Source organism: Pavona decussata, unplaced genomic scaffold (assembly GCF_977016875.1).
Source record: "Pavona decussata unplaced genomic scaffold, jaPavDecu1.1 SCAFFOLD_214, whole genome shotgun sequence".
Lineage (NCBI taxonomy): Eukaryota > Metazoa > Cnidaria > Anthozoa > Scleractinia > Agariciidae > Pavona > Pavona decussata.
In genome coordinates this window covers 1,348,740-1,371,108 of record NW_028145619.1, presented here as the reverse complement: position 1 = coordinate 1,371,108, position 22,369 = coordinate 1,348,740, and the positions used below count along the sequence as shown (strand labels likewise).

Sequence of the window (22,369 nt, the reverse complement as noted above, 5' to 3'; positions counted from 1 at the left end):
AGGGCCCCCCTCGGTAGTTTAGGCACTCTCCCCAGATTGCGCTCGCCGTTGCAAACTAAAATGGCGGGAGTGCGATCAAAACGCTAGAGTCGTACGCGAAAAGAAAAGGGGATTGTGAACAGTCTACCTTGTGATTGAGTATTGAAGAAACAAACGTTCTTCTATTGATGGTAAGAAAAGCTGTTCAGTGTTTATTTGGACGTAATGTAGTTCTTTGTTATGGTCTCCACAGTCTATTGGCCTACTTAAACGAGTTGAAAACGTGCAGCGCCGTGCTACAAAGCTCCCCTTCCGATGTGACGTAACCTATAAGACCCGCCTTCAATTAACAAATTTGTTACCCATTTCATACTGGCATGAATAGTTGGACATGGTTTTTTTCTACAAAGCTGTTAATAACTCAAAACTTTATTACTTCAATATTATAAAAAGGCTTTGAACTTGTACGACGCTGACGACATTAGAACTTGGAGAACAATCTGTCCTAGGTGTAACACAGCGAGGTCTCTCCTATGCCCGCCAACGTGCTGCTTCTAGCAATTTGGTCTCCCGCCTTGTCTCCTCTCAAGTTTTATGCTTACATATTAGTAGTTTTAGTTATTAGTTATTAAGCATTTTTTTATATAAATAATTAACGAGGGATCCGCTGTAATCGGCTACGCTGTAGTGGTCTCCCTGCCTAATTATTATATCTTTGGTATTTTTTTTTTTTTGTTTCTGTTGTTTGTTTCCATTCTGTTTGTATTTTAGTTAGGCGAAGCTAAATAAATAAATAAATAAATAAAGGAATATCGACAGAAACAAACAAAGTGTACCCCTGAGCGACATCGTTCGCCTCTCTAGTATTTCGCACAGTCGGCTTGGAAAACAAAAAGACTAGCAAATAGAAGTGACAAGATTTAAAAAAAACCTCTGCTTGCAGGGTAATAAAGAACAATTTAACCGACAGATGATCGATGGAAGGTGTCGCGGTCAATGTGCACGCCATGTTTAAAGCAGGGCAAAGTACATTTTAGCCTGCGAGAGCCGGTAAAAAAAAAAAAGCCGGAAAACGCGTCTGTCGTAGAGAAGCTGGAGATGGCATTTCCTCTCACAGGCTACAAACATTTCTACGATCTGCTATTTGCACTGGAATCCCAGGGCGTATAATTTTGGTAAAAATAATGTGAGCTTTGAAACAAATCGAATGTTCTTTCAGTCAAATGTGATCGACTGCGTTCGGAAATCGAACACAAAGCGTTTACCGTTTCATCGATCAGCTGAGCGTTGTTTGAGGCATGTACTGCAGTAGTTTGATCGGTTTCAGGTCCTTAGTTCTCTACATTGCTGAGTTTAGTCAATTTGCTACATCTGAAAACATTGACAAAAAATTATTCTCTAATACCACACAAACATCGTGAAACACAGTGGTAGTATCGGACACGAAGCACTCTAAAACAAAAACTGAAGCACTAAGCACTCCAAAACTCAAAAACGAAGCACCCAAATTACCCTTAAACTCGAAAACGAAGCACTCAATTTTTAAGGCCAACTTAGGGCTTTGTTTTGTTTTATTCAGGGTCGAAATTTAGTAACGAAACAAGCACAATGTGTGGTTCCAGAAAATATCCATACCCCCACCACGGAGGGAATTGGAAATTCCAGAGGGGTGGGGGGGTCAATGGCTCAGGAAATTCCAGAGGGGAGGAGGGGTGAATGGTTGGATAAGTTTCCAGAGGGTCAACTTCACGTTCGTGTCAGACATAATTGTTGAAAATTGTAACTTACCAACTTAGCAACTTTGTAGATCTTTCTTGAAGACGTAACTTTGTTTAACAGTTTTAAAGAAACCCTTGTTACGTTAAAAACATGTTTCCTTTCTCCAATAAGCCTTTGTAAGCGAAGTAGTCCAAGTGAGACAAGAAATCTTTGTCTGCGTTGCGTGACTCAGTTATTATAAAACTGTTGTTTGTGAAACTTTCTTACGTAGAAAAATATTGTTCACTGGCTACAATTGAATTTGTACCAATGTTATTAAGGGAAACTTTTGTATGGCTATAAAGTGAAAGCCCCAATTTTACATAAAACATTGAAATGTTTGTTTGTTATTTTTGTATAAAGTTACGGGCAAAGGTGAATTCCCGGGGTCAATTAATCAGTTTGTCAAAACTGACCCGTGTTAAAACTTATTTTGTCCAAAGTATTTAAACTCAAAGTCCAAAACTATTAACTTAATTTCTATGCCAAAATTCAGCAAAATAGAGCCAATTCAACATTCTTTTAATGCGTTATTGATCTCATACAAAATTTGCATAAGAACGTGAACAATTGCTAATTTCGTTTTGCGGCTCCATTTCGTCTGCGGTTTCAAGTTACGATCTGAAAGGTCACTTTGTCTCCCTGCTCTGCTAATGCTTATTTTGTCCAAGCTAAATCCGATTCAATAGGAAAACTATTGACTAAAATAACTAGACTGAATGATTACCATGAGAATTATTGATTGAGTAGAACTAAAGCGATAATCCTTTTCAGTTTTGATCTCCTACAAATTTGCATGGGAACATAAACATGGCATATGCAAATTAAATAAAAACACATTTTTGCATTGCCGGACGTATTCCAATAATTTAGATTAAAATCTTCAGCGAAGCTAATGGTAAAGTTTGATGTCAATGACCACAGGTAAATATAAAACACAACAATTATTTCAGTATCGTATCAAGAGCTTTTTGGCAAACTCTACCGGTAAAATTGAACAGCGCGCGCGCTCTTCGATAACGCATATTTTCTCCTCGTGTGGGCAGTTATTGATATTTCTAAAATGTTCACATCAAACTGATTTTTGAGGCGTTCTTTTGAAATAAAACTTTTCCAGAGGGGGGTGGGGGTGTATTCTGTATTTGAGGAATTTCCGAAGGGGTGGGAGGGTTAAAAAAATACCTCGAAAATGGAAAATCCTGGGGGGTGGGGGGGTCCTATGTGAAATTCCCTCCGTGGTGGGGGTATGGATATTTCTGGAACTACACAATACCAGATAAAGTGCTGTGCAAAACTATTCTACTGCGAGTTGTTGAAAACGAATTTCCGCAGCCCTGACTGAAAGAAGCATGTCAAGCTTAACCTTTTGCTGATGTTTTTCTACTGTAAAAGCTTTTTAGTTCTTTAACAACAATCTATCCATCTAAGTAACATAAATTTGGTTTCTCGCCTCTGTTGAAGTGACTGTAATTGATTGAAAATAGGGTGCTTTGATTTTGACCTAGAATGCCTTCGTTTTCGGGTTTTAGGGTGCTTTATTTTCAACCTAGAGTGCTTCATTTTCGACCTGGGGTGCTTCGTTTTCGAGTTTTGGGGTGCTTCGTGCATCGGTCTTCATTTGCGAGTGCTTCATTTACGATACCACCGAAACACAGTAGCAACATCATCCTCCCTTGAGTAGCAAATAAGATAATTGAATTTCTTTGTCTTTTTATAAATGTGTTATTGCTCTGTTAACTGTAAAATGTGTATATTTATTCGAGAGCTTATAAAGCAACCTTGAATTTTCATTCAAACTAACTTTAACAAGAACAAGAAATTATCACATTTTTATACTCTCTAACATTTGAGTAAAACAACTTTGAGAAAGATTTCCATAGATCCCATACATTATAGACACAACACTGTCACACTAGCCCTTTCTAAAAATTGCGAGCAATCCGGGGTGTAGCTGTCATATACATACAATCACACATGTTTGCACACTTGAAATATCAAACAAAGCGACTTCATCCAAACGAGAAAATGGGCCCTTTGGAGCTAACGGTCACGTGTTACAAAAAACACCTTGCTGGATGGCAAGCTAGGCACTGGGACATCCGAAACAAAGCGACTTCATCCAGTCAAATTTGAATTTTCTCTGTATTGGATGTTCCAGTGCTTAGCTTGCCATTTGACCAAATGCCGATGCCTAATCAGCTGACCACTTCTGATTCCCTACCTGACCCCCTCTAAAATTCACAGGGAAAACCAAAACCAAGAATTATAATGTAATGTAATGTAATATAATATAATTTAATATAATAAACTTATGCAAAATTCTCTAATTGACATATGCACATTAGTTTCACGAAAATTTTGGAATTTGCGTTGACCCTGTGTTATGAAGTGTCTCGATCTTTTTGCGTGAGTTAAAGGGGTGTATTTTGCCAACACTTCTCGAGTGTTCGTAAAATTCCCGCGTGCTAAAATAACTCAACAATGCATGAGGAACAAGTTTTTTTATTTCTTTTATAAAATATAAACAATCACAACTCCTCAGACAAGTGCAAATTTTAATGAATCAACATCAAGTTTCTCCTTACACGAGATAACGCGTAATTTAATACCGCGTGCTCTCGCCGATCAAGACACGATCACGACAGGGCACGCGACAGGGTAATCAAGTAAAAAGTCAAACCGTTTTAGTTTTTTGTCACGTCCTAACTAAGCAAGTTCAAGAAGTTAACTCCAAGTCAAGTTTAAGTTTTAAGGTGTTGAGAGACAAGTTGAAGTTAATTAAAAGTCTGGAAACATCAATACAAGAGACTGTTCTTTGCAAATCACTGGAGTGACAGCGCATTCTGTCTCTGAGTTTCTCAGATTTTTCACAGGCAAAAAATCTGATGTGTGCTCCGTGCAGATGTACAATTATAATGCACGCACCAAACGTGTGCTTCGTGCATTGTGGAGTTATACAGAACTCAGTTTGACCAATCACAGTGCTTGCTTGACCCTGGCTGTTTTATAAAAAGGATTAATTTGCATTCAAAATGATACCGTGTTCTAAAAGTAGACGTTTAACTAAGGGGTTCTACGCATTGGGTAGAAAGAAAAGGAACATTTTCTTTGCACTCAAAATCATTTGCAACTTTATTTGGTGGATGAGAAGAGGAAATGTTTTAACTTTTCTTAGCTTTTCTACTTCACTGTTGGAATATTGTGACAAAATATGACATCATTTCAAAATGCATAGTGGGATCGAAGGGTGGGGAAATTGTGAGCTGAAAATTATGCACCATGTGGTAGAAATGTTAATCTTAGGTTGACACATGCATGGTAAATAACTCACCACTCTTACTTCCCATTTAAATAGGATCTTTAATCTCTATTTACCATTTCTAAGTAAAACAAATGTTAAACTGTAAATCAGTAATTATTATTAATTAACTCAATCTTAAATTAAACTCAACACAACTCCTAACTCAATCATTAGATCCTATCTTGCTTACATCAAACAGTTCACACAGGTTTTGGTCCAAGAAGAGGAAAACAAGTCAATTACATGTAAGGTTATCGTATACCTTTAGAGATGTCTCGCGTCCAAGCGATGAAGCCCGTCCGGTTTAAACTGTAGATACCTAAACCCTTATGTCCAATTAAAGCTTGTAGAGCTGGCTTTCACATTATACCAAGAATTTTCAAATAAAATGAATTGCCGAATTTTTAGCACTGTTTTCTCGAATCAATTTTTTTTTTCCTTGGGGGAGACACTAAAGAGCTAAAACTCAAAGGGAATTTGTTTGTTTGCCTTCAAATTTGGACAGTAGGTAGTTTAACATATAAACAACAAAAGCATGTCTGTGAATTTTTTCTTTCGAAATATTTTTCTCCGAGAGTGATTTTTGTATGATCACTCCACATTTTTTTATCCTATTTCAAAAATGTTCTCTAACTTTTCACTGCAATTGAATATGGCAAAACACAGACACCTTTTTTAAGCGCTTTGGGTCCAGAATCTGAGGAGCAAATTGAATTAGCAAAAAACAAAATTCACTTTGACTTGTACCTTTCAAAAGGTGATTCAGACGCTCGCATTTAGAGGTAGTGAAAAATTCAACAATTTAGTTGATTTCAAAATTCTTGGTATAGTTTGATAGCCAGCTCTATAAGTTTTAATTTGATATAGGGGTTTAGGTATCGACAGTTTAAACTGGACGTGCTACATCGCTTGGACGCAAGACACCTCTGCAGGTTTTCGGTAACCTTAACTTGAATAACTTGATTTTGCATAATTTAATTAAAGTACAGCTGTAATAGCATGTTCAATTCCTTTGTTAAATGTTCAAATTGTACCCTCCTATAATGTATTTAATTGTCTCATCCTTGCAATTAAGAATGGTGTATTCAGAGCAAATTAATTACTCAGGCCGTAAGGCGGACCGAGTTAAGGTTTCCGTAGCATTATCAAATTCTTTTTTCTTTTTGGGGTCGCAATGGACTGAGAGTTAAAACTTCGGGCCACGAGTTATTGTTCTCGGTCTTGTTTTTTGTACTCGGCTTGTATGAGTTACATTTTCTGTCGTGTTATCAAATTCTTTAAATTCTTGGTCGTGTTCTTTGTTTAGGGCCGTGAGGCGGTGTTTACAATATATATGCGAGCCAGATGTGCAAAGCATGAACAAAACATGCGAGGCATGAACAACCCCAACATAAACTGCTAACCGTTAAGCTAACCGGGGAGCTATTTAAGCTAACCTAAGTGCTATTTAGGCTAACTGGAGTGCTCTTTAGGCTAACCGGAGTGTTTTTAAGTGCCTCAAGGTTAGTTTTTTTAAACCGAAAATTTGGCAACTAAATCAGTCTATGACCTCTCTGGCCAAGATAGATAAAGATGTCTCACGTTTACTATAGAAAAACAATCAATGTAGAAGCGGTTTCTGTCTTCAAATGAAAGGTGAATAACAAATGCTTTCCTCTTAATTTCATTTAATAATATAAACAGCGAAACATTGAAAAACGTACAAGGATATAAACGTATGCGTGATGCGTAACATTACTCTAGATCCCGGGAGGAGGGGTACTGTATCCATCGTCAGTTCAAGGATGTATACAATTTTTAAGCAGATAAGAAAAAAGTGTTGATTATAACTTATAGAAATTATAGTGATGGGGATACAAATCTGAAATATTACATTAGATATTACTTAGGGACATAACAATAATTAACAATAGTGAATACAAAATTAATGATGTGGTACAGGGAAAATCTATGAAATTTTTTTGCATAATACAGTATAATGAATAACAAGAGCTGAATAGCTCTTGTCGCAACAAAATTATTCCAGCATGTTTCTTCTCAAGTGTCAATTAGCTAGGTAGTTATCTTGTTAGAAAATTATTAGCTTCAGACAGCCTATGTGTCAATCATCTCAGCTGGATTAATTTGGCTCAGATTGGGTCAGGCTGTTGTCACATAGTTGTTCCACATGACCCTGTCAGCAAAGTGAAATTCTTCTTGTCATTCCAAACTTACCTGCAATCCTGGCCATCATTTGGAAATCATGACAGCATTTTTGGCCAGGATTGTAGCTAATAATTTTCTCTTACAGTATTAAGTTTTTCAATTCCTTAATAATTTTGTCTGCTTCTACTTGAGGAACCAATCCATTTTCTTTTTCTGCCAGTAACAATAAAATTATTTCTCGGGAAACATTTGAGTGATGCCACTCAAACTTGGTACCAGTAATGTATGCCATGTAGGAAATTAAATGATTCCCATTTTGATGTTGCCATGGCATAATTCTCAGCCCCAGTCCCTTTCTGCTATGAACCAAATATCTCCATTTCCAACCAGATAATGAGAGGCAGACAGCTGCACTTGAAACACACTAAGTGCCCATATTGCATTCCCCTATGTATTCTCACCAGCTCATTGGGAGTAAAGGATGTCTAATTAAGACAAAATATGAGAATGTCTATACAGCATCAAATGACCTGAAAGCAAAATTGTTACCATGGCAACAGAACAGTAGGCATCATTTTGTGTTTTACCTAAGGTACATTACTGTTGTCAAGTTTGAGTTTGCATCACTCTAATATTACCCAAGATATCCTTGATTTTTGTGATTTATCTTTGCACTGAATATCTCTGGAACAAGAGAAAATGTTCAACAAACAAACTGCCATTCTTATTCTCTTTGAAAGGCCTGTCAAATAGGCATTAATATTTTTTTACTTCATAGCACTGGAGTACTGGACAGGAAACGAAAGTGAATATCAAACTGAAAGTTATTTCAGATTACTTTTAACAAAAGCAAATTGAAACGATTAGTTTAAATACCTAAAAAGGAAACAAACAATTTTTTTTTGGACTTTCCTGTTCTGCAAATGCTGCTTCTCACTAGTCAGGGGTGGATCCAGGAATTTTTGATAGGAGGGGGGGTGGGGGGGGGTTCCAAGCTTTGATTCAGAAACACTATTGAGACTTTATTGAGGCAAATTACTTATCACCCACACCTCCAAGTTCCCCCCCCCCCCCCCCACCTCCCCCAGTCATGGTTACACTTTATAACCAACCCCTAACCGTGTGCATGAATTCTACTCTTAAAGGATGCATGATCATGCACCCTTGAAACATCCTGCTTTTGTGCTTGGTAACAAAGGTTGTGCAGATGTTGTCACTATCAGAAAGCAGAGAAGAGCACATGTTCCTGTGAACACTGGTCGGGCAATACTGTTTTGTGAGCAGAGGCGAGCAGACCACTAGATGGTACCCCCCCAAAATTTAATTTTTGAATATACCTGGAATTTAGTTTAATGGCAAAATGATTTTAAAAAAATCAACCAGTTGAATAGTGATATGCTATCCTGTCGATGCAAAAATTTAAGTGTCAAACAAGTAGTAAAAAAACGAAGGGGTCTGATAGGGGGGGGAGGGAGGGGTCTAAACCCCCAGCCACATGATAATTCTAGTTAGTGAAAATTTTCTTTTGGCTGGTGGCTGGATTCGTTGGATGTGGCCTTCAAATCCTTCAGGAAAAGTTTCCTCAATTTTTTTTTTATCTGCTGCTTTGCTCTTCATTTTTTGATTAAAATGAACATCTTACCCATAATCATGGGCAACGTTTCCTCAAGGAAATGAGGGTGACCTACAAAAAACCAAGGAAATCTCAGCCAAAAAAGACAAAAAGGGATCAAAAAAGTATATTACATGGGTATGTATGTTGGAGAGGTCCCATGAAGTCCTTCATTTAGTAATTGTCTGCAGATTTGTGTCAGTAAAAGAAAGCATAGATGAAAAATTCAATTGTCATAAGTCACATTAACAGTTTATTGGCAATATTTGATATTTATTGGTTAAAAAATTTAACATCTTCTTTTGAAACTACATACTCCTTGCAGCATCTCAATAAATCTCTACACCCTCAGTAAAATATGGATCCGTTTTCTTGGCTTTATTCAGGGCTATAGGCAAATTCATTTTCTATAAAACTGAAGTGATTTTTGTCCCAAACAGTGTCCTCATCAGGGTTTGACTGTATTCGATTTTTTTTTATTTCATTTCAGAGATTAAGAAAGGAAATCAGTGTGTTTCAACGTTATTCATGGATCTGAGTCAAGCAGGGAATCTGAAGGCACTTAACAGAGTCCATGTTGGAGGGAAACATGAATGCAAACAGTGTGGCAAGTGCTTTAGTGAAGCAGGAAACTTGAGGAGACATGAAAGAGTTCATACTGGAGAGAAGCCTTATGAGTGCAAAGAGTGTGGGAAGTGCTTTAGCCGAGCATCAAACTTGAGGAGACATGGAAGAGTCCATACTGGAGAGAAGTCTTATGAATGCAAAGAGTGTGGCAAGTGTTTTAGCGACGCTGGAAATTTTAGGAAGCATGAAAGAGCCCATACTGGAGAGAAGCCTTACGAATGCAAGCAGTGTGGCAAGTGTTTTCAACTTGCAAGAGATTTAAGGTTGCATAAAAGAGTCCATACTGGAGAGAAGCCTTATGAATGCAAACAGTGTGGTAAGTGTTTTACTCAAGCAGGAAATTTAAAGGTGCATGAAAGATTCCATACTGGAGAGAAGCCTTATGATTGCAAACATTGTGACAAGTGTTTTAGTCGAGCAGAAATTCTAAGGAAACATGAAAGAGTCCATACTGGAGAGAAGCCTTATGAATGCAAACAGTGTGGAAAGTGTTTCAGTCGGTTAGGAGTTCTAAGGCAGCATGAAAGAGTCCATACTGGAGAGAAGCCTTACGAATGCAAACAGTGTGGAAAGTGTTTCAGTCGCTCAGGAGTTCTAAGGAAGCATGAAAGAGTCCATACTGGAGAGAAGCCTTATGAATGCAAACAGTGTGGAAAGTGTTTCAGTTGGTTAGGAGTTCTAAGGAAGCATGAAAGAGTCCATACTGGTGAGAAGCCTTATGAATGCAAACGGTGTGGAAAGTGTTTCAGTCGGTCAGGAGTTCTAAGGCGGCATGAAAGAATCCATACTGGAGTGGGGCCTTATGAATGCACTGAAACAGTGTGGCAAGTGTTTTAGTGGAGCAGGAATTTTAAGTATGCATGAAATAGTCCATACTGGAGAGAAGCCTTATGAATACCCGAGTATGGCAATTGTTTACAGTTGTATGTCAAGGAGAAGTTTCTAGAGTAAATGAAAGAGTCCATTCTGGAGAGAAGCCTTTGAATGCAAACAGTTTGGCAAGTGTTTCAGTCAAGGAGGTCTTAAGAGACATGGGAAAGTCCATACCCGAAAGAAGGCTCACACAGTGTTCTCGCCAATTAAGAAGTCTAAGGATGCAGAAAAATGCTGTAAGGATGTGGCAAATTGTACTGGAGATAAAATAGTGACGGGCTGCTATGAAAAACACATCTGTTGGATTTGTCAAGAGGAGCTTAGAAGCGAGGTGCTTCTTCTTCAACACTATGAAAATCATGTGACAAGTGATTCAGATTTCAAATTTCAGTTTTTTTTATTTATGCACTACAAGAGGAAATTACAATACATCACAAAAGTAGAGCTTATTAACTCGCTTTCTACCAAAATGTTTCTCTCGCCGGTTTTTATTACCGTAGGATTAAATTTTAAAAATGCAAAATTTGCTTGTGAAGTATTCGCCACATTCGAATAGTGATGTGACAACGGTGAGAAAACATGAAGCATTCAGTTAAAAAAAATCACTTGACCCATGGTTTAGAGACACCCGCTTGATCTGGACACTTGTATGGTGTGTAGATCCATACATTTCTCTGAAATTAACCCGCTCATACAGGCATCCTGTTAATACACCAACAACAGCTGTAATGAAAAAGGAGTGGAACACAATAACATCCAAGATTTGTGTTATCGTGAGTGATACTTATAAGATTTCCTTTGCAAATTTTCAGACATGTGAGAACAAAAAAATTGAAAACTCGCATGAATGCAAAAGTTACTCAAATGGTCCTAAATTAAAATGATTTTTGGTCCAAAAGTTGTCTATGTTCACGGGGAAAATTTAAAATGTTGTTCACGTAGCTTTGACGAAAATGTATTGAGGTGGATTTCCACTGTCGCGTAAATTTTACGTGCGTACAGACGTAAATTTAACTGGCTTTACGTACGTAAATAAAATAAGAAGCGACGTATGAACGACTTGCGTAAACGTAAAAAGTTGAGTGCTGTTCAACTTTTTACGTTTACGCACGCGGCTCATACATCGCCTCTTATTATATTTACGCATGTAAAGCCAGCCAAATTTACGTCTGTACGCACGTAAAATTTACGCGACAGTGGAAATCCACCTTTAATCGGGACTATGGAAACTCCCCATAATCATAAACGTTCCATACATTTGTCTGTATTTTTTCCTGCGAACTATTTTTAGTAGCAGTTCACGGCTGGTTCGCTATACAGACAAATGTATGGAAAGTTCAAAACACGACTGGACGCTTTCTCGCACAGCCACATCCCTCCAATTTTTTTTCTTAAAATCCTTTTCCTAGAGCTAAAAGTTTCCAATTCATGAATTTTTCAGAAGCGATGTTATATGAAAATTATTTGACATCGGATTTCCATACAAACACTGTTATTTTAAGCCTGTTTGCCTACTCGTCAAAATGGCGTCGAAAACCATGATAAGGCCTATTGGCTTCGTTTTCAGAAAAACCCTTGTTAAACAAATAAGAACTTTATATTTTATATTGCTGTGATGATATTATAAAATTTTGAGGCATATTTTTTAGAAGATGCTTGAGTCAACAACTTTCCACGACTGAACGGCGTCTTAATTTGCATCTCACGCCCACAAAGGTGTGAAATGAAGGAGAGGCTCGCCTTTTTATAGCGGAACTTCTTGTTAAAGGATTGGAGAGTGAGATGAAAAATTATGAAAGATGCTAAAGAATATCATCCGAGTGATTGTTCCTGGACGAAGTAGAGCCAAACCTTGTCACCTGCCTAAATATTTCACCTTTTAATAATGTGAAAGGATTTAAAGGATGTTTCGCTCGAGTTCGCTTCTTTAGCAAGTTCGATGTTTTTTTTTCTCTTTCTCTTTTTTACATTGGAGTGGAGTAAAGTACAAACCCGTGGAACAAAATCACATTGTTGTTGTTAAATATTGCAAACTTTAAAAAAAACAAAACTACAAATTTAACAGTTTATTCGGAGTTAGCCAGAGTAAAGGCATACTTTCTTTTCCGCTGAACGCGCACTTATTGGTTGCAGAACTTGAATATCTCTGGAGTGAGGGAAGATATTTCAGAAACGAAACCGCCATTATTTGTCACTTTGAAAAACCTTTCAAATAAACTTCTCAAACTCATTAATAATTCAAAAGCAAAAGACAAACGAAATCATGCACCGTGACGTGTTTGGAAATCTGATGAAAAACTCCTCGTTTTTGCATCCTTAATTTCTCCTTCAAAATCAGTTTGTTTGAGAAGTTATGTCAAACACTCGTCACAGTGTTTCATCACAATATCAAAAACCTCGAAGTTCGTCAAAAATACTCCGCTACGCGTCGTATTTTCAACTCTCTTCTCGGTGTTTGATATGTGATGAAACACTGTGTCTCGTGTTTGATATATTACTTACATAAGGGTTTTCTTTTTACTTCATAGGCATTTTAATGCACAGGACACAATTACAGGTACTAATTCAGGAATTTGGGTTCGATTTTCTATACTAGTATTTGTAATACCAAATTAAAGTGAGTACAGTTGTTTAGGAACTTCAATAATATAGTTGGTCTGATGTTTTTTTGCTTCACAGTTCAGAATAAGCGCTTTTTGCATAAGTAGTGTTTACATTAGTATTTCTTCTGTATTACAGTGTGGTATAAAAATAAAATTTGTTGTTGTTGTTGTTCAGGCGGTTGTTGTTAGTTCTCTGATCCATCATCAAATCACTTACATTCGTCAGGTAATAAATTTAAAACAAATTCAGTGAATTGATCGATAACGATTTACAGCAAGAGATTAGTGGAGATAAATTGGATAAATTACCACACAAGACATGTTTTATACGAACAGGCAAGCAGTCGGGTAGCGGAATATCAATTAGGTTGATAAACTTCAATACTCTGAAAATATGGATTACTGATCGTGTCAAATGCCGGAATAGAGCGGGTTTTTTTTTACTTTTTAACGTGACGAACGGGCCATATTGGTTTGCTGAAACAAAAGAAAGTATTTGCATAACATTAGAGTTCAATTCTCAGAGGTTTAGTTTGGGACACCAACATGGCCGCCATTTCTTTGTTTTGGGACACCAACAAGGCTGTTGTGACGTCATGTGAAAACACTCTTTAAGAGAAAAGCTGCTGAACTAAAACTTCTTGGAATCACCTTGCATCGCTTCAAAAAGAATGTAAGACAAATAATCACGCAAAGGAGTTCAGGTGAGTATTACTTCACAAATCATTCAAAATTTTGCCTTGAAATAGGAAACGTTTTTCTCTTATCCACTTTGGTGAAAAATCAACCTTAAATTGTTGAAAATACAATCTAATTTCAAATTTCGCTGGGAAACATGGAGTAATATTTTCGTGTCGGACAAAACAGGATTATCGACTATTTGTTCCTTATAAATTTCCCGGGCGCCGCCATCTTGAATTTCATGACATAATACGGTTGCTCAATTGTTTCACACAAAAGAACTGCTGAATAACAATAGCGACAACCGTAGGACGTCAAAAAATCCGAAATGGCAGCGCTTAGGATATTTAAAAGCGAAAATAGGCGATATTCATATGTAATTTTTAGTACACTAGAATGTTATTTCTACTTTTTAAACTAAAATTTACAATTTAGACACGATTTCCAACAATTTACAGTCAATTTGTTGTCGGAGTAGAGGTTCCCTTTAAAGGGTATTTTCGCTATTACGCAATGGTTGCCATGACACTCACGTGATTGTAGCCGCAGTACTCTGGCCGTTTTGAGATCAACCTCGTTCTCAGGGTCCCCTCTCTTCCTCCCTCGAGATCGGAGGAACAGAGACGACCCTAGGAACGATGCCAACAGATGTATCGGAGAGAAAATGGCAAAATAAAGATAGTCTCCAGCCTTTCTAAAATAAAACTGTGCTTTGTTATCAATGTGTCTAAAAAACAAAAAAAATACCCCGCTCAATCCGGTGGAATATCCGGAGTGTCAGCGATATTCCTCCGCCTTACGGTACTCCTCGCTTCACCTGCCATTCTAAGAACGTGCTACCTATCTTCACACATGGCATCATGCACTTTTATAAATAATTTGGAAGAAGCGCACAGCTATAGGCCTTTTCGACGCCATTTTGAAGAGTAGGCAAACAGGCTTGAAATGACAGTGTTTGTATGGAAATCCGATGTCAAATAATTTTCATAGAACATCGCTTCTGAAAAATTCATGAATTGGAAACTTTTGGCTCTAAGAAAACGATTTTGAGAAAAAACTTGGAGGAATGTAGCAGTGCCAGAAAGCATCCAGTCGTGTTTTGAACGAACCAACCGTGAACTGCTACTAAAAATAGTTCGCCGGTAAAATATACAGGGAAATGTATGGAAAGTTTAAAACACGACTGGACGCTTTCTGGCGTAGCTACATCTCTCCAATTTTTTCTTACAATCCTTTTCTTGGTGCCAAAAGTTTCCAATTCATGAATTTTTCAGAAGCGATGTTCTATGAAAATAATTTGGCATCGGATTTCCATACAAACACTGTTATTTCAAGCCTGTTTGCCCATGTTTGCCTACTCGTCAAAATGGCGTCGGAAACCCTGATAAGGCCTATTGCCGCATTGTTCACACTATATGCCTTTCACTTAGGGAGTGTTCATTATTTATGGGGAAGGGGGGCTGGCAAATGGGGAAACGGAACGCTTGGAACTTTTTGTACCCCCCTCAATGATGGAGGATAACTTTTTTTGCCCCCCCCCCCCCCAGCTAGAACATGTAAACGTTTTTGACCCCCCCCCCCCATGATGCATTTATTATCAGACCATACTCTCATCCTCCACTTAGTGCTTTACTCGCCTGCTTTCTGCTTGCTCCACTAGCAGTAGAAGAAACTATTACGTATGTTAATGTACAGGTTGAAGTGATACAGAGTGTAATCACTAGTCTGGAAAATACCACAAGGCAGCTAAAGAGGGTGTTTGTGCAACTGGCAAACACTAAAAAAAAGTGGAGTGAGTAGGAGGCGGAAAGAGGCCAAGAGAAAGGCAAAACAGAGGAAAGAAAAGAGAAAAAGACTGTGCCATGCTGCAGTTGTGGAGTCCTTGACTGGGCAAAGTGCAGAAGAAGTTATATTGCCACTGTCAGATGACATGATCTGCCTGCAAAACACTGACAGCCTTCACCCAACCGTTCTAGTGAAAGGCCTAGATCAACTTATTTCTGAGGGCGGCCTATCTGTTGGTGCAGCCAGTGAAATCCAAACATATCTAACTAGAAAATCCATTGAATGGAACCCATTTGCTGTGTAAACTATTGGTGTGAGATTATGGTTTGATTTACTGTGGTATAAGTACATTAAATGTCATGCGGTTCTGGAAGAATTAAAAAAAACCCAAAACTAATGATATCAACCTTCAAACTTTTTTGTCCCCCCCCCCCCCCTCTTCCCCAGATCCAGAGCAAAACCTTTCTGACCCCCCCCTAAATAGGGGAGTAAACTTTGCTTGCCCCCCCCCCTCCCATTTGCCAGCCCCCCCCCCCCCCTCCCCATAAATAATGAACACTCCCTTAGCTAGTTAAAGTGCGTATGGTATCTTATCAAAAGCGTTTAAAAAGGTCATTGATGTTATAGCAACAATTTCTTTATTGACAAGACTGCACTCCAATCCTGAGTCAGTTTGATCAAGAAGTGACCCAGAAGTCTCGCAGTTGTAATGCCGTGTGTACGCGGATAAAGCCTGCGAACGCAGACGTATTTCCGGCTGTCGCCTCTCTCCGCCGAAAAATAATAGAAGCGACAGCCGGAAATACGTCTGCGTTCGCAGGCTAATGCGGATATGAAGTTAGATAATACAGGCGAACCTCCCGCAAGCGACAACCCGAACAGGTCTGACACATCTACGTAGTTCGAAGAGAATTTATTGCATACATTTTCCCAGCTACAATACGGGTACAGTATAGGTTGTCACTACAAGTTCCTTGTAAACTCTGAGTAGCGTAGTACTAATACATACAGCGAACACGAACATCAGACCATGTGTCAAGTGGTCGCTTACAAGAGGTAAAAACAATGAAAAATTATACCGTCAAATCTAGTGGTCGCGGTCACTTATGAGTTTAACCTGCGAACGAAGACATATTTCTGGCTGTCGCTTCTCTCTGCCGAAAAATAATTAGTTTTCAGCGGAGAGAAGCGACAGCCGGGAGTACGCCTGCGTTCGCAGGCTATTATGAGGGGTAGGTGTTTACGAAAGGTTCCAACTATAGGGCTCTGACTGGGAAAAAGAGGGGGGTTTTGGATGGGGATGGTTGCTTACGTCAAAACCTAATTAAGTGCCAGTTACAGAGTTTCTGTCCGATTGCTATTTTTGCCCAATTTATCACCTTTTTTTTTTTTTTGAAAAGAGGCGTGCTAACTGACGCATTTCTAGTTCCAGCGCACTGGATATTTACATTGTTTGTTCGATTTATTCATTATCACAGCTAGTGGTGCAGATATCACAACTGACTACTACGCCGAGGTGTTACAGCGTCATGGCCGCAGGCCTTGCGTGTGTTAAAGATTAATAATAGTTGCTCGACTTGTTGCGGTTAAATGACCCATTTGCAGCTAACGGTCACATGGTACAAAACAAACCTTGCTGGATGGCAGCTACGCACCGGGACATCCAATACAAAGAAAAATTCAAATTTGACTGGATGAAGTCGCTTTGTTTTGGATGTCCCAGTGCGCAGCTTGCCACCCAGCAAGGTGTTTTTTTGTACCATGTGACCGTTAGCTGCAAAGGGCCCATTTTCTCGTTTGTATCTACAGTAAAATGTGAAGCCCTAGATTGGCTGCAAACAGGCCCCTCAAGGTAACGTGTGGGCGGGGCGATTTCTCCATTCTTCATTCAGCTAGGAACAATCACCACTCTTAGCCCACTGTCCTCCATTGCGGATACGCCCAAGCAACAAATAATAATAATGATAACTTTATTGAAGTGTCAAACCATTTAGTCCTGTGGACTCATTGCGGACACAAATCAAAACGAATCAAATAATAGATAAAACTACATGTATGTACAATCATGCTAACACTACGTTAAAATTCGCAACCATTGAAAAATTCATACATCCTAAAATGCAAGTATAAATCTTTGCAGTTCTAAATTTACAATTACAAAATCAATAAAATTCAAGCGGAACAAAGGTTACAACAGTTATCGTTATTGTTCAGGATAGCACTTAAATCAAGCTTCCGCAGATTTCTTTTGAAACTTTGTAGGCTTGGTGACTCTAATATTCAACATCAACCTAGTCCATATGTATGGCCCCAGGAATCGTATTGAGTGTTTTCCGCAACACACCGTGTTGTACCGCGGGATAATAAAATCAGTCTCTAAGGAAACATGTGTCATCATTATTATGTACTTAAAGTTCTGCTATGCTAGCCGGAGCAAGTTCATTCTTAACTTTGTACATCACTATGACTCTATCTTGAAAGCGTCTATTAGCAGGTGTAGGTAGTCTTGCACGCTTGAGAAGATGTTGATAGCTATCTGCGTGAGATCTTCATACCGCCCTAAGTGCTCTTTCCTTTAAATGCTCTAATTTTCTTGTGTCCGTAGCCTTAAAAAAGTGCCATATCAGATGGCAATATGTAAAGTGTGGCAATATGAAAGACAATTTGCGCGCACTGACTTGAGATGAGACCAAAACCTATAGAACGTAACAAAAACTTAACCGAGATAACGACGATAATAACAGCCCGCATCACTTGAAGGCACTGCAGTCACAAATTTGCGACTGCGTTCAGTCTGAATTAGTCCTGTTCTAAAGGTTTTTTCTCTTCTCTTCTCTTCTTAAAAAACAGAAATTGAAATCGAAGCAGTGCACGCAGCACGAGCGGTAAACGCAAAAAGTGCTTATTCTGAAGTGTGAAACAAACTTTAAAACTACTATATGTAGTTCCTATATCCTGTATTTACTTGTGTATAACCAATACTGTACAAATTTCTAGACTAGACTAGTACTCGTAATCCACGGCAACGAAAAATGATGACGAATGTTACCTTTACCCATAATTCTTAGCGAACGAAAACCCTTATAATAAAGACGCTCATAAAAACGCACAGAAAAGTTCTAAAAGTTTCAAACGTAGCATACACAATGTTGTTAGTACAGGGACGAATTTGGCCCAAAAAAAATGGCTGTTGGCTGCTTGGTTCGCAGGGTATTGTGGTAAAATGTACAGCCACCACCTTTTCCCTACAGTGGATTGTGTCCTGTACATTAAAGTGCACCTAACAGTAGATTTTTTTATTCGACGAAATAAATCTACTTTCTTTCTAAAGTGTTCCAGCGAAAAAATTTTTTGATTTGGTTGAATCCTCGATTTTCGGTGCTTCAGCGAAGGTTTGAAAATCGCGCCATTTTTGTTGCGCGGCCGTGTTTTGGCGGGGAATGGATCGAGCTGCTCTGTGACGTCACGCAGGGGACGAGGGATCGTTCGCTTTCCAGTCTTTCTACTCATGTTTTGCAATTACATGACCTAATATGCCTTCCCGATGTGTTGTTGGAGGCTGTGGTAACGAAGCAAATCTAGAAAAGGGGAAAGGTCTCCATTTACTACCATATTATGGTAACGATCGTCCCGTTGCCTTGAAGAGACAGAAACGATGGGTGGATTTTGCAAAACTCAAGCGTGTGAAGTGGGAACCGACCGAATATTCTCACATTTGCTCGGCTCATTTTGAGAAGGACTGTTTCACAAGACAGGTCCACAATTTACCTGGCCAAGTAAAACCATCCTGGCCCAATTTAATAAAAGATAAGATGGGATTCACTGTCTGGCCAACAATTCATGCCGTTGGAGCCCCAGTCGATGTGCCTCAGTCTGACCGAAGCAATAGGAAGGTGAGAAAATCTTCGATTCTTTGTATATTATCCAATGTTGTGAAACCAATTTCTTCCCTTCATTCGATCCTTTCGTCTTACTTTCGTTTCTATAGGTCTTAAGACACTTATAGTGTTTGCAAAAAGATGTATTGCTGATGGGCTATATCTTAAAAAAACGTTTTTAAGCTTCAAAACATCAGAGGAAATGTCGCTGCGGGCGAATTTTTGGAAAGCGCTTAAAGACTTCATAACTTTGAAAAATTATTTTGGCTTCAATTCGCTTGGCAGAGTAAAAAGAAAGCATCCAGCAATTAACTAAATTGTTCTAGTATTCAGATCAAACAGTGTTAGCGAAGTACAATCGGAATTATAACAGCCAATGAAATCGCCGAGCGCGTTGTTTGTGTCTTGCGCCTCGCTTAAGCAAAATTAATTCAGAAGAAACATAATTATCACACTCGAAAATTCATATCTCTGCGAATTTGTGTTCAAATGGTTTCATTTTGGTCTCTTTCGAAAGCTTAAGACATGTACTGGATAGAAAAAGCAACATTAATGATGCCACGTGTAAAAGAAAACTGCTTTTAACCTTGTAAACACGAGAGGAAACGTCACAACGGGCGAATTTTTCGAAAGCGCTTAGGGACTTCGTAACTTTGAAGTATTATTTTGACTTCAATTCCTTTCGCCGAGTAAAAAGAAATCACCCAGTAAATAACTTAACTGTTCTAGTATACAGATCAAACAGTCTTAGCGAAGTAGAATCGAAATTGTAAAAGAAATCGCAGAGTGGGCTTTTTGTGTCCGTCCCTTGCCGCGAACGCAAACTTAATTCACAACAAACAGAACTATCGCACTCGAAAATTCATATCTGCGAATTCGTGTCCAAATAGTTTCATTTTGGTCTCTTTCGAAAGCTTAACAATTGCAGTATTTAGAAAAGGATGTATTGCTGATGTGCAGTATTAAAAAAAAACGTTTCTAAGCTCCAAAACATCAGAGGAAATGTCGCTGCGGGCGAATTTTCGACAAGTGCTTAAGCTTAATACTTCATAACTTCGAAAAATTATTTTGACTTCTGTTGTACTATTATTTCTACGTGTTATCAAGCTTCAATAAGTACAACCACGTCTTCAAGTCCTTGATATTATTTATTGATCACACTTACGAACTGCTTTTGACAAGATCAAGATGTAAAGGCCAAGAACAGATTAATCCCATCGCTTTTATATCGTCCAAGCGGAATTTGGCGGGAACTGTCAATCAGCTGCCAAAATCTCATCAATCATAAATTTAGGCTAACGTAATGCCTTGCGCAGTAGTTCTTAAGCGAAAGTACGCTTGCGCACTAAAACAATTTACATATTTTCCTTCGAGTAACTTTCAGTGAGCGAAATGACTTTCTTCTTCAATTTTCAATGTCACCGCCAAACGACCTGGACAAAACAAAGCGAAGAGATCAATATAAAAATTACAAGGAACATTTTCATCTTTTTACAAATGAACATTCTTGGCTAAATACAAGAGAAATCAAACATTAAATGAAATTACATAACAACACTTTACAACGGAAACTTAAAATAGAACACAACCTTCTTGTCCGAATCTTGGTTCCGCCTTTTCCATAAATTAACTTGCCACGCGCTTACAACCTCGTATAGCTTTAATTAAAAGTACAGTACGTGTTGGTACAACAGATCTGGTACAATAGGTATTTCCGTAGTAATTACTTAAGGATTAAGGGTCATTAAGGGTAAAAGTTAACTGGTACAAATTCAACCCGAAACACGGCGGAATTACACCAAAAACTACCAAAAACGAATAAGCAAGTTATTTCCAGTCATGCCCTGGAAGCAAGATAACTAAAGGTAGAAACTTAGAAAATGTGTGTTGACAAGGCATAAACAACCTATTGTTACTTTTTAAAAACCAATTTGGGCGTAACTATTCATTGGTACGGTTTCCGAGGAAACACTGCAAAACAAGGCTTCAAAACAAACTTTGCTTCACATTGAATTGGTACCAGGAGAAAACAACTTTTGATCAGCATAACTAAAATTATGTTTACAACAAACTATTGCGTTGAAAGATATGACTAACACGGTTTCAACTGTGTCACTTGTAAAGCACAATTAAGGATAATCTGAACAGTTCCAAGAAGTCCAGCTAAGAAGGCGAAGTGTCTCTTGTTGGTGACTTTCATTACACGGTTCACCTTAATTCTCTTAATTAAACACAAGTAAATGGAATAACTACACACTAAAATTATTGTTATTCAAACCGCAATATTTGAGAGTAATTATCAGCAATGAAATACCGTTTAATGATTAAAGTATCCGAATAAGGACCAAATTTAATAAAAACAACTTTAAAACTTTTACTTTGAAAAGAGTCTATTTTTATTGTATAACATTTCCCCACGCTTAGTTCAAGCAACTCCTGTTGCGTAAAAAAAAAAAAATTTAAAAGAAAGGAAAGAGTTGAACACAAAGAGTTTAACACAAAGGTGTCACATTGGCGTGGTAATTACTGAAATATTGCGGCTTAATCCTTAAAGATTAAAATGAAAGCATGCGTAGCTTGACGTGTTCCCACCCAGAACATAAATAACCGCTTTTGTATGTGACAGGAGGGAAAAGGTGCTTTTCACTCCTGCGAAATACCGCTCGGTGGTGGTAAATATGAAAGAAAAAGAACACTCAAAATGAACTATGTACATTCGCGTTAGCGGATTCGCGAAGCCTCCCAATCCGCGCGAATCCGTGCCCAGCTGAAACCTGGGGGACGAGTAGGCGGACATTGGCTTTCGAATTTGTCCGCTACGACAGAAATTGGACGGATATTATAACATGGTGTAAAATTGATATATGAAAATCCAAATGCGCGAGTACCTGGGATTTCTGGTGGCCGTATTCCAGCCTGGTGATACAAAACTAGTGGTGCGCGGCAATGAGGGCATGTTGGGACGAAACTTGCTCGCTGATCAAGCCTCGTCCGGTTGTACGCCGCGTTGAAACAGGATAACAAGCAAGTTTCGTGTGCGTATTTTCTACAACAAGGTAACTCCGAAGAAGGAATACCTGCATCGGGATCATCAAAACAAATGAAACATTTTGTTTTCAGAAACGCT

At 38.4% G+C, this 22,369-nt stretch overlaps 1 pseudogene across 1 annotated transcript; it reads left to right on the top strand.

The window, feature by feature from the left end:
* Positions 1 to 53: 53 nt before the first annotated feature.
* Positions 54 to 13,062, top strand: LOC146460150 (uncharacterized; annotated as a pseudogene). The gene is made up of 2 exons (XR_014857689.1): positions 54 to 170; positions 9,286 to 13,062. The product of XR_014857689.1 is annotated as an uncharacterized LOC146460150 (transcript).
* Positions 13,063 to 22,369: the final 9,307 nt, after the last annotated feature.